General features: G+C 45.5%; 1 protein-coding gene across 1 annotated transcript in view; it reads right to left on the reverse strand.

Moving 5' to 3' along the window:
- The window catches only part of LOC128646832 (uncharacterized), a 355,386-nt gene that overhangs the window by 116,572 nt on the left and 224,088 nt on the right, over window positions 1–14,726 (reverse strand). The window lies entirely within an intron of this gene.

Below are 14,726 nucleotides of genomic sequence, written 5' to 3' on the forward strand. Positions count from 1 at the left end.
GCAGATACAGAGGGTATAGGTCACACACAGGCAGACAGATGCAGAGGGTATAGGTCACACACAGACAGACGCAGAGGGTATAGGTCCCACACAGGCAGACGCAGAGGGTATAGGTCACACACAGGCAGACGCAAATGGCATAGGTCACACACAAGCAGACGCAGATGGCATAGGTCACACACAGGCAGACGCAGATGGCATAGGTCACACACAGGCAGACACAGATGGTATAGGTCACACACACACAGGCAGACACAGATGGTATAGGTCACACACAGGCAGATACAGAAGGTATAGGTCACACACAGGCAGACAGACGCAGAGGGTATAGGTCCCACACAGGCAGACGCAGAGGGTATAGGTCACACACAGGCAGACACAGAGGGTATAGGTCACACACAGGCAGACACAGATGGTATAGGTCACACACAGGCAGACACAGATGGTATAGGTCACACACAGGCAGACACAGATGCAGAGGGTATAGGTCACACACAGGCATATACAGAGGGTATAGATCACATACAGGTAGACACAGATGCAGAGGGTATAGGTCACACACAGGCAGACACAGATGGTATAGGTCACACACACACAGGCAGACACAGATGGTATAGGTCACACACAGGCAGACAGATGGTATAGGTCACACACAGGCAGACACAGATGGTATATGTCATTAACAGACAGACACAGATGAAGAGGGTATAGGTCACACACAGGCAGACACAGATGGTATAGGTCACACACAGGCAGACACAGATGGTATAGGTCACACACAGGCAGACACAGATGGTATAGGTCACACACAGGCAGACACAGATGGTATAGGTCACACACAGGCAGACACAGATGCAGAGGGTATAGGTCACACACAGGCATATACAGAGGGTATAGATCACATACAGGTAGACACAGATGCAGAGGGTATAGGTCACACACAGGCAGACAGATGCAGAGGGTATAGGTCACACACAGACATACACAGATGCAGAGGGTATAGGTCACACACAGGCAGACAGATGCAGAGGGTATAGGTCACACACAGACATACACAGATGCAGAGGGTATAGGTCACACACAGGCAGACAGATGCAGAGGGTATAGGTCACACACAGGCAGACACAGATGCAGAGGGTATAGGTCACACACAGACATACACAGATACAGAGGGTATAGGTCACACACAGGCAGACACAGATGCAGAGGGTATAGGTCACACACAGGCAGACAGATGCAGAGGGTATAGGTCACACACAGACATACACAGATGCAGAGGGTATAGGTCACACACAGGCAGACAGATGCAGAGGGTATAGGTCACACACAGGCAGACACAGATGCAGAGGGTATAGGTCACACACAGGAAGACACAGATACAGAGGGTATAGGTCACACACAGGCAGACAGATGCAGAGGGTATAGGTCACACACAGAGACAAGATGCAGAGGGTATAGGTAAACACAGAGACACAGATGCAGAGGGTATAGGTCACACACAGACATCAGACACAGAGGGTATAGGTCACACACAGGAAGACACAGATGCAGAGGGTATAGGTCACACACAGGCAGACACAGATGCAGAGGGTATAGGTCACACACAGGAAGACACAGATACAGAGGGTATAGGTCACACACAGGCAGACAGATGCAGAGGGTATAGGTCACACACAGAGACACAGATGCAGAGGGTATAGGTCAAACACAGAGACACAGATGCAGAGGGTATAGGTCAAACACAGAGACACAGATGCAGAGGGTATAGGTCACACACAGACACACAGATGCAGAGGGTATAGGTCACACACAGGAAGACACAGATGCAGAGGGTATAGGTCACACACAGGAAGACACAGATACAGAGGGTATAGGTCACACACAGGCAGACACAGATGCAGAGGGTATAGGTCACACACAGAGACACAGATGCAGAGGGTATAGGTCAAACACAGAGACACAGATGCAGAGGGTATAGGTCACACACAGGTAGACAAATATGCAGAGGGTATAGGTCACACACAGGCAGACACAGATGCATAGGGTATAGGTCATACACAGGCAGACACAGGTACAGAGGGTATAGGTCACACACAGGCAGACAGATGAAGAGGGTATAGGTCACACACAGGCAGACACAGATGGTATAGGTCATTAACATACAGACACAGATGCATAGGGTATAGGTCAAACACAGGCAGACACAGATGCAGAGGGTATAGGTCAAACACAGGCAGACACAGATGCATAGGGTATAGGTCACACACAGTCAGACACAGATGCAGAGGGTATAGGTCACACACAGACACAGATGCATAGGGTATAGGTCACACACAGAGACACAGATGCAGAGGGTATAGGTCACACACAGAGACACAGATGCAGAGGGTATAGGTCAAACACAGAGACACAGATGCAGAGGGTATAGATCACACACAGAGACACAGATGCAGAGGGTATAGGTCAAACACAGAGACACAGATGCAGAGGGTATAGGTCACACACAGGTAGACACAGATGCAGAGGGTATAGGTCACACACAGGCAGACACAGATGCATAGGGTATAGGTCACACACAGGCAGACACAGGTACAGAGGGTATAGGTCACACACAGGCAGACAGATGAAGAGGGTATAGGTCACACACAGGCAGACACAGATGGTATAGGTCACACACAGGCAGACAGATGGTATAGGTCACACACAGGCAGACACAGATGGTATAGGTCACACACAGGCAGACAGATGCAGAGGGTATAGGTCACACACAGGCAGACACAGAGGGTATAGGTCACACACAGGCAGACACAGATGGTATAGGTCACACACAGGCAGACACAGATGGTATAGGTCACACACAGGCAGACACAGATGCAGAGGGTATAGGTCACACACAGGCATATACAGAGGGTATAGATCACATACAGGTAGACACAGATGCAGAGGGTATAGGTCACACACAGGCAGACACAGATGGTATAGGTCACACACACACAGGCAGACACAGATGGTATAGGTCACACACAGGCAGACAGATGGTATAGGTCACACACAGGCAGACACAGATGGTATATGTCATTAACAGACAGACACAGATGAAGAGGGTATAGGTCACACACAGACAGACACAAATGGTATAGGTCACACACAGGCAGACACAGATGGTATAGGTCACACACAGGCAGACACAGATGGTATAGGTCACACACAGGCAGACACAGATGGTATAGGTCACACACAGGCAGACACAGATGCAGAGGGTATAGGTCACACACAGGCATATACAGAGGGTATAGATCACATACAGGTAGACACAGATGCAGAGGGTATAGGTCACACACAGGCAGACAGATGCAGAGGGTATAGGTCACACACAGACATACACAGATGCAGAGGGTATAGGTCACACACAGGCAGACAGATGCAGAGGGTATAGGTCACACACAGGCAGACACAGATGCAGAGGGTATAGGTCACACACAGGAAGACACAGATACAGAGGGTATAGGTCACACACAGGCAGACAGATGCAGAGGGTATAGGTCACACACAGAGACAAGATGCAGAGGGTATAGGTAAACACAGAGACACAGATGCAGAGGGTATAGGTCACACACAGACATCAGACACAGAGGGTATAGGTCACACACAGGAAGACACAGATGCAGAGGGTATAGGTCACACACAGGCAGACAGATGCAGAGGGTATAGGTCACACACAGGCAGACACAGATGCAGAGGGTATAGGTCACACACAGGAAGACACAGATACAGAGGGTATAGGTCACACACAGGCAGACAGATGCAGAGGGTATAGGTCACACACAGAGACACAGATGCAGAGGGTATAGGTCAAACACAGAGACACAGATGCAGAGGGTATAGGTCAAACACAGAGACACAGATGCAGAGGGTATAGGTCACACACAGACACACAGATGCAGAGGGTATAGGTCACACACAGGAAGACACAGATGCAGAGGGTATAGGTCACACACAGGAAGACACAGATACAGAGGGTATAGGTCACACACAGGCAGACACAGATGCAGAGGGTATAGGTCACACACAGAGACACAGATGCAGAGGGTATAGGTCAAACACAGAGACACAGATGCAGAGGGTATAGGTCACACACAGGTAGACAAATATGCAGAGGGTATAGGTCACACACAGGCAGACACAGATGCATAGGGTATAGGTCATACACAGGCAGACACAGGTACAGAGGGTATAGGTCACACACAGGCAGACAGATGAAGAGGGTATAGGTCACACACAGGCAGACACAGATGGTATAGGTCATTAACATACAGACACAGATGCATAGGGTATAGGTCAAACACAGGCAGACACAGATGCAGAGGGTATAGGTCAAACACAGGCAGACACAGATGCATAGGGTATAGGTCACACACAGTCAGACACAGATGCAGAGGGTATAGGTCACAAACAGACACAGATGCATAGGGTATAGGTCACACACAGAGACACAGATGCAGAGGGTATAGGTCACACACAGAGACACAGATGCAGAGGGTATAGGTCAAACACAGAGACACAGATGCAGAGGGTATAGATCACACACAGAGACACAGATGCAGAGGGTATAGGTCAAACACAGAGACACAGATGCAGAGGGTATAGGTCACACACAGGTAGACACAGATGCAGAGGGTATAGGTCACACACAGGCAGACACAGATGCATAGGGTATAGGTCACACACAGGCAGACACAGGTACAGAGGGTATAGGTCACACACAGGCAGACAGATGAAGAGGGTATAGGTCACACACAGGCAGACACAGATGGTATAGGTCATTAACATACAGACACAGATGCATAGGGTATAGGTCACACACAGGCAGACACAGATGGTATAGGTCACACACAGGCAGACACAGATGGTATAGGTCACACACAGGCAGACAGATGGTATATGTCATTAACAGACAGACACAGATGGTATAGGTCACACACAGGCAGACAGATGCAGAGGGTATAGGTCACACACAGGAAGACACAGATGCAGAGGGTATAGGTCACACAGAGACACAGATGCAGAGGGTATAGGTCACACACAGGCAGACAGATGCAGAGGGTATAGGTCACACACAGGCAGACAGATGCAGAGGGTATAGGTCACACACAGAGACCCAGATGCAGAAGGTATAGGTCACACACAGGCAGACAGACACAGAGGATATAGGTCACACACAGGCAGATACAGAGGGTATAGGTCCCACACAGGCAGACGCAGAGGGTATAGGTCACACACAGACAGACGCAGAGGGTATAGGTCCCACACAGGCAGACGCAGAGGGTATAGGTCACACACAGGCAGACGCAAATGGCATAGGTCAGTGGTCACACACAGGCAGACGCAGATGGCATAGGTCACACACAGGCAGACGCAGATGGCATAGGTCACACACAGGCAGACGCAGATGGCATAGGTCACACACAGGCAGACACAGATGGTATAGGTCACACACACACAGGCAGACACAGATGGTATAGGTCACACACAGGCAGATACAGAGGGTATAGGTCACATACAGGCAGATACAGAAGGTATAGGTCACACACAGGCAGACAGACGCAGAGGGTATAGGTCCCACACAGGCAGACGCAGAGGGTATAGGTCACACACAGGCAGACACAGAGGGTATAGGTCACACACAGGAAGACACAGATGGTATAGGTCACACACAGGCAGACACAGATGGTATAGGTCACACACAGGCAGACAGATGGTATAGGTCACACACAGGCAGACACAGATGGTATATGTCATTAACAGACAGACACAGATGAAGAGGGTATAGGTCACACACAGACAGACACAAATGGTATAGGTCACACACAGGCAGACACAGATGGTATAGGTCACACACAGGCAGACACAGATGCAGAGGGTATAGGTCACCCACAGGCATATACAGAGGGTATAGATCACATACAGGTAGACACAGATGCAGAGGGTATAGGTCACACACAGGCAGACACAGATGGTATAGGTCACACACACACAGGCAGACACAGATGGTATAGGTCACACACAGGCAGACAGATGGTATAGGTCACACACAGGCAGACACAGATGGTATATGTCATTAACAGACAGACACAGATGAAGAGGGTATAGGTCACACACAGACAGACACAAATGGTATAGGTCACACACAGGCAGACACAGATGGTATAGGTCACACACAGGCAGACACAGATGGTATAGGTCACACACAGGCAGACACAGATGCAGAGGGTATAGGTCACACACAGGCAGACACAGATACAGAGGGTATAGGTCACACACAGGCAGACACAGATACAGAGGGTATAGGTCACACACAGGTAGACACAGATACAGAGGGTATAGGTCACACAGAGAGACACAGATGCAGAGGGTATAGGTCACACACAGGAAGACAGATACAGAGGGTATAGGTCACACACAGTCAGACACAGATGCAGAGGGTATAGGTCACACACAGGCAGACACAGATGCAGAGGGTATAGGTCACACACAGAGACAAAGGTACAGAGGGTATAGGTCACACACAGGCAGACACAGGTACAGAGGGTATAGGTCACACACAGGCAGACACAGATACAGAGGGTATAGGTCACACACAGAGACACAGATGCAGAGGGTATAGGTCACACACAGGCAGGCACAGATACAGAGGGTATAGGTCACACACAGAGACACAGATGCATAGGGTATAGGTCACACACAGACATCAGACCCAGATGCAGAGGGTATAGGTCACACACAGGCAGACACAGATAGAGAGGGTATAGGTCACACACAGGCAGACACAGATGCAGAGGGTATAGGTCACACACAGGCAGACACAGATGCAGAGGGTATAGGTCACACACAGGCAGAAACAGATAGAGAGGGTATAGGTCACACACAGGCAGACACAGATGCAGAGGGTATAGGTCACACACAGGAAGACACAGATACAGAGGGTATAGGTCACACACAGGCAGATACAGAGGGTATAGGTCACACACAGGCAGACACATATGCAGAGGGTATAGGTCGCACACAGGCAGACACAGATGCAGAGGGTATAGGTCACACACAGAGACACAGATGCTGAGGGTATAGGTCACACACAGGCAGACACAGATGCAGAGGGTATAGGTCACACACAGGCAGAAACAGATAGAGAGGGTATAGGTCACACACAGGCAGACACAGATGCAGAGGGTATAGGTCACACACAGGAAGACACAGATACAGAGGGTATAGGTCACACACAGGCAGATACAGAGGGTATAGGTCACACACAGGCAGACACATATGCAGAGGGTATAGGTCATACACAGTCAGACACAGATGCAGAGGGTATAGGTCACACACAGAGACACAGATGCTGAGGGTATAGGTCACACACAGACAGACACAGATACAGAGGGTATAGGTCACACACAGGCAGACACAGATGCAGAGGGTATAGGTCACACACAGACAGACAAAGATACAGAGAGTATAGGTCACACACAGGCAGACACAGATACAGAGGGTATAGGTCACGCACAGTCAGACACAGAGGGTATAGGTCACACACAGGAAGACACAGATACAGAGGGTATAAGTCACACACAGACAGACACAGAGGGTATAGGTCACACACAGGAAGACACAGATGCAGAGGGTATAGGTCACACACAGGAAGACACAGATGCAGAGGGTATAGGTCACACACAGGCAGACACAGATGCAGAGGGTATAGGTCACACACAGACACAGATGCAGAGGGTATAGGTCACACACAGGAAGACACAGATGCAGAGGGTATAGGTCACACACAGGCAGACACAGATACATAGGGTATAGGTCACACACAGGCAGACAAAGATGCAGAGGGTATAGGTCACACACAGGAAGACACAGATGCAGAGGGTATAGGTCACACACAGACAGACACAGATGCAGAGGGTATAGGTCACACACAGAGACACAGATGCAGAGGGTATAGGTCACACACAGGCAGACACAGATGCAGAGGGTATAGGTCACACACAGATACACAGATGCAGAGGGTATAAGTCACACACAGGCAGACACAGAAGGTATAGGTCACACACAGGAAGACACAGATGCAGAGGGTATAGGTCACACACACAGACACAGATGCAGAGGGTATAGGTCACACACAGACATCAGACACAGATGCAGAGGGTATAGGTCACACACAGACATCAGACACAGATGCAGAGGGTATAGGTCACACACAGACATCAGACACAGATGCAGAGGGTATAGGTCACACACAGACACAGATGCAGAGGGTATAGGTCACACACAGACACAGATGCAGAGGGTATAGGTCACACACAGGCAAACAGATACAGAGGGTATAGGTCACACACAGGCAGACACAGATGCAGAGGGTATAGGTCACACATAGACACAGATGCAGTGGGTATAGGTCACACACAGGCAGACACAGATACAGAGGGTATAGGTCACACACAGGAAGACACAGATACAGAGGGTATAGGTCACACACAGGCACAATTGCAGAGGGTATAGGTCACACACAGGAAGACACAGATGCAGAGGGTATAGGTCACACACAGAGACACAGATGCAGAGGGTATAGGTCACACACAGTCAGATACAGATGCAGAGGGTATAGGTCACACACAGTCAGACACAGATGCAGAGGGTATAGGTCACACACAGTCAGATTTAAAGATTGGATATCAGAGCGCCAAACAACGTAGGCAGGGTCTATGGGCAGATAGTCAAATACCAAAGGTAACAATAGGTTGAAATAATATGATTTAATACATAAGATAAAAAAGTTGGTACATTTAAAATTATACAACAATTAGTCATGGATCCATGTTACACTTTAAAATATATATTGAAACAATAGGAACAATTTAAAAATGCTTGTAGAACAATAAATAACAAAAAAAAAAAAAAAAAATCTAACAAATAATGTCTATCGCTTAAAACTTAAATTCTAATATGTGAATGCTAGGAGCGCTTATGCACACTCTATTTATAAAAACAATGGGTTACAATGCACAGGTGGATAGATTCCAGGTTGCTTGAAACCGGTGGATGTGAAATGTAAGTGGCTCCAAATTGGGGGTTTGCCTATGTGTTTATCCAAAATTGTGTAACTCCTAACAGGTGGCCAAAAAATGTTACAGGAATGTCTAGAACCTGAATTCAAAATATAAGACCTGAGGTTGTGCCTATGTGTTTATCCAAAAAGGGTGTAAATCCTAACAAGTGAAAAAATGTGAGAAAAATATTGCAGGGGTGTCTGAACCTTATTTTCAAAATAAACAATGAATTCAAAATAAAACGATATACAAGTGAATTTTTGACAAATCAACTAATGCAAACATAAAGCATAAATAGAACCAAAAAAAACAACAGCACAACTTTAACGTGTGTTCAAATGTGTTTCTGCTTGCAAACTGTGATGTGATGTGAACAAATATCTGTTATAAACACTGAATAGTGGCAAAACTTTGTGATTGGATTGAAATTGAACACAGGCTCTAAATTGATGCCCTAAAATACAAATCTAAAGGGCTCAGAGTGGCTGAGCTAGATATAAGGGACTGGCTCAAAGAGCCTCCAGATGTTAATTAAAAGAGACCATATAACAACAGTGGGTTAAAAAACGGATTATATAACATAAAATGCTTAAAAGTCCAAATAAATATTCAAATTGGATAATAAGAATCTTGCTATAGTCTGTCTCAATATGGATCCCAACTGCTGATTATGTAGAAATCTTCTTGGGCGGTAGTTAACAAATAATTCCAACTTGCAATGTTGTCCCTTACCTGCCAAAAAAGGAAAGGCAAACAATAGTGCAGATGGCTTCTTAATGTGATCACAATTAAAATACTCCTTACCAGTCAACCGGTTTCGGTCTCCACTGATCCTTTCTCAAGACAGTCTTGAGAAAGGATCAGTGGAGACCGAAACCGGTTGACTGGTAAGGAGTATTTTAACCCCTTAATGACAACTGACGTACCAGGTACGTCATGCATTAACTAACAGTTAATGACAATGGACGTACCTGGTACGTCAGTTGTCTAAGAGAGTGCTGGAAGCGATTGCAATCGCTTCCAGCAGCTCTCAGGGTATTGCAGTGATGCCTCCATATGGAGGCATCCTGCAATACCATTTAGAAGACTCCGATGCAGAGAGAGCCACTCTGTGGCCCTCTCTGCACCGGTAGCGATGGTGCCGGTTCGTTGGTGGGTGGGAGCGTAACAGGGAGGCGGGTGGGCGGCCCATCGCTACCCGGTTCCTTGAAGTGCAATGTGCACGCCGGGTGCCGGGAGCGTGTGGGGGGCGTGCGTGCGCGTGCATGTGCGCGCAATCGCGCATTAGCTGGCACTGACACTGACACCAATGAGGAGGGAAGAGGGGGGGGGAAATATTTTTTAAAAAAATAATATAAAAGGATCTGGGAGGGGGATAGGGGTATTGTGGGGGGCTGCTACACTACAGAAAAAATAAAAAAAAGCAGAAGAACAAAAAACACTTGTTTTTGGGGCAAATTGGGTACTGGCAGACAGCTGCCAGTACCCAAGATGGCCGCAATTAGATAGGGGAGAGGGTTAGAGAGCTGGGGGGGGGGGATCATGGAGGTTGGGGCTAAGGCAGGAGTCCATCACAGCTAAAATATTTTATTTTTTTTATAAAAAAAACAAAAAACTCCTTTTATTTAGTACTGGCAGACTTTCTGCCAGTACTTAAGATGGCGGGGACATTTGTGGGGTGGGGGAGGGAAGAGAGCTGTTTGGGAGGGATCAGGGGGTGGGATGTGTCAGGTGGGAGGCTGATCTCTACCCTAAAGCTAAAATTAACCCTGCAAGCTCCCTACAACCTACCTAATTAACCCCTTCACTGCTGGGCATAATTTACGTGTGGTGCGCAGCAGCATTTAGCGGCCTTCTAATTACCAAAAATCAGTGCCAAAGCCATATAAGTCTGCTATTTCTGAACAAAGGGGATCCCAAAGAAGCTTTTACAACAATTTGTGCCATAATAGCACAAGCTGTTTGTAAATAATTTCAGTGAGAAACCTAAAATTGTGAAAAATGTAAAGTTTTTTTTTTATTTGCTCGCATTTGGCGGTGAAATGGTGGCATAAAATATACCAAAATGTGCCTAGATCAATACTTTGGGTTGTCTTCTAACAAAAAAATATATACATGTCAAGGGATATTCAGGTATTCCTGACAGATATCAGGGTTCCAATGTAACTAGCGCTAATTTTGAAAAAAAGTGGTTTGGAAATAGCGAAGTGCTACTTGTATTTATGGCCCTATAACTTGCAAAAAAAGCTAAGAACATGTAAACATTGGGTATTTCTAAACTCAGGACAAAATTTAGAAACTATTTAGCATGGGTGTTTTTTGGTGATTGTAGATGTGTAACAGATTTTGGGGGTCAAAGTTAGAAAAAGTGTGTTTTTTTCCATTTTTTCCTCATATTTTATTATTTTTTTTGTAGTAAATTATAAGACATGATGAAAATAATGGTATCTTTAGAAAGTCCATTTAATGGCGAGAAAAACAGTATATAATATGTGTGGGTACAGTAAATGAGTAAGAGGAAAAACATAATTTATGTAAGAACTTACCTGATAAATTCATTTCTTTCATATTAACAAGAGTCCATGAGCTAGTGACGTATGGGATATACATTCCTACCAGGAGGGGCAAAGTTTCCCAAACCTTAAAATGCCTATAAATACACCCCTCACCACACCCACAAATCAGTTTAACGAATAGCCAAGAAGTGGGGTGATAAGAAAAAAAGTGCGAAGCATATAAAATAAGGAATTGGAATAATTGTGCTTTATACAAAAAAATCATAACCACCACAAAAAAGGGTGGGCCTCATGGACTCTTGTTAATATGAAAGAAATGAATTTATCAGGTAAGTTCTTACATAAATTATGTTTTCTTTCATGTAATTAACAAGAGTCCATGAGCTAGTGACGTATGGGATAATGAATACCCAAGATGTGGATCTTTCCACACAAGAGTCACTAGAGAGGGAGGGATAAAATAAAGACAGCCAATTCCTGCTGAAAATAATCCACACCCAAAATAAAGTTTAAAGAAAAACATAAGCAGAAGATTCAAACCGAAACCACTGCCTGAAGTACCTTTCTACCAAAAACTGCTTCAGAAGAAGAGAACACATCAAAATGGTAGAATTTAGTAAAAGTATGCAAAGAGGACCAAGTCGCTGCTTTGCAAATCTGATCAACTGAAGCTTCATTCCTAAACGCCCAGGAAGTAGAAACTGACCTAGTAGAATGAGCTGTAATCCTCTGAGGCGGAGTCTTACCCGATTTAACATAGGCAAGATGAATTAAAGATTTCAACCAGGATGCCAAAGAAATGGCAGAAGCTTTCTGGCCTTTTCTAGAACCAGAAAAGATGACAAATAGACTAGAAGTCTTTCGGAAAGATTTAGTAGCTTCAACATAATATTTCAAAGCTCTAACAACATCCAAAGAATGTAACGATTTTTCCTTAGAATTCTTAGGATTAGGACATAATGAAGGAACCACGATTTCTCTACTAATGTTGTTGGAATTCACAACCTTAGGTAAAAATTCAAAAGAAGTTCGCAACACCGCCTTATCCTGATGAAAAATCAGAAAAGGAGACTCACAAGAAAGAGCAGATAATTCAGAAACTCTTCTGGCAGAAGAGATGGCCAAAAGGAACAAAACTTTCCAAGAAAGCAATTTAATGTCCAATGAATGCATAGGTTCAAACGGAGGAGCTTGAAGAGCTCCCAGAACCAAATTCAAACTCCATGGAGGAGAAATTGACTTAATGACAGGTTTTATACGAACCAAAGCTTGTACAAAACAATGAATATCAGGAAGAATAGCAATCTTTCTGTGAAAAAGAACAGAAAGAGCAGAGATTTGTCCTTTCAAGGAACTTGCGGACAAACCCTTATCTAAACCATCCTGAAGAAATTGTAATATTCTCGGAATTCTAAAAGAATACCAAGAAAAATGATGAGTAAGACACCAAGAAATATAAGTCTTCCAGACTCTATAATATATCTCTCTAGATACAGATTTACGAGCCTGTAACATAGTATCAATCACAGAGTCAGAGAAACCTCTTTGACTAAGAATCAAGCGTTCAATCTCCATACCTTTAAATTTAAGGATTTCAGATCCGGATGGAAAAAAGGACCTTGCGACAGAAGGTCTGGTCTTAACGGAAGAGTCCATGGTTGGCAAGATGCCATCCGGACAAGATCCGCATACCAAAACCTGTGAGGCCATGCCGGAGCTATTAGCAGAACAAACGAGCATTCCCTCAGAATCTTGGAGATTACTCTTGGAAGAAGAACTAGAGGCGGAAAGATATAGGCAGGATGATACTTCCAAGGAAGTGATAATGCATCCACTGCCTCCGCCTGAGGATCCCGGGATCTGGATAGATACCTGGGAAGTTTCTTGTTTAGATGAGAGGCCATCAGATCTATCTCTGGAAGCCCCCACATTTGAACAATCTGAAGAAATACCTCTGGGTGAAGAGACCATTCGCCCGGATGCAACGTTTGGCGACTGAGATAATCCGCTTCCCAATTGTCTACACCTGGGATATGAACCGCAGAGATTAGACAGGAGCTGGATTCCGCCCAAACCAAAATTCGAGATACTTCTTTCATAGCCAGAGGACTGTGAGTCCCTCCTTGATGATTGATGTATGCCACAGTTGTGACATTGTCTGTCTGAAAACAAATGAACGATTCTCTCTTCAGAAGAGGCCAAAACTGAAGAGCTCTGAAAATTGCACGGAGTTCCAAAATATTGATCGGTAATCTCACCTCCTGAGATTCCCAAACTCCCTGTGCCGTCAGAGATCCCCACACAGCTCCCCAACCTGTGAGACTTGCATCTGTTGAAATTACAGTCCAGGTCGGAAGAACAAAAGAAGCCCCCTGAATTAAACGATGGTGATCTGTCCACCACGTTAGAGAGTGTCGAACAATCGGTTTTAAAGATATTAATTGATATATCTTCGTGTAATCCCTGCACCATTGGTTCAGCATACAGAGCTTAAGAGGTCGCATGTGAAAACGAGCAAAGGGGATCGCGTCCGATGCAGCAGTCATAAGACCTAGAATTTCCATGCATAAGGCTACCGAAGGGAATGATTGAGACTGAAGGTTTCGACAAGCTGTAATCAATTTTAGACGTCTCTTGTCTGTTAAAGACAGAGTCATGGACACTGAATCTATCTGGAAACCCAGAAAGGTTACCCTTGTTTGAGGAATCAAAGAACTTTTTGGTAAATTGATCCTCCAACCATGATCTTGAAGAAACAACACAAGTCGATTCGTATGAGACTCTGCTAAATGTAAAGACTGAGCAAGTACCAAGATATCGTCCAAATAAGGAAATACCACAATACCCTGTTCTCTGATTACAGACAGAAGGGCACCGAGAATCTTTGTGAAAATTCTTGGAGCTGTAGCAAGGCCAAACGGTAGAGCCACAAATTGGTAATGCTTGTCTAGAAAAGAGAATCTCAGGAACTGATAATGATCTGGATGAATCGGAATATGCAGATATGCATCCTGTAAATCTATTGTGGACATATAATTCCCTTGCTGAACAAAAGGCAATATAGTCCTTACAGTTACCATCTTGAACGTTGGTATCCTTACATAAC

Source organism: Bombina bombina, chromosome 2 (genome assembly GCF_027579735.1).
Source record: "Bombina bombina isolate aBomBom1 chromosome 2, aBomBom1.pri, whole genome shotgun sequence".
Taxonomy (NCBI): Eukaryota; Metazoa; Chordata; class Amphibia; order Anura; family Bombinatoridae; genus Bombina; species Bombina bombina.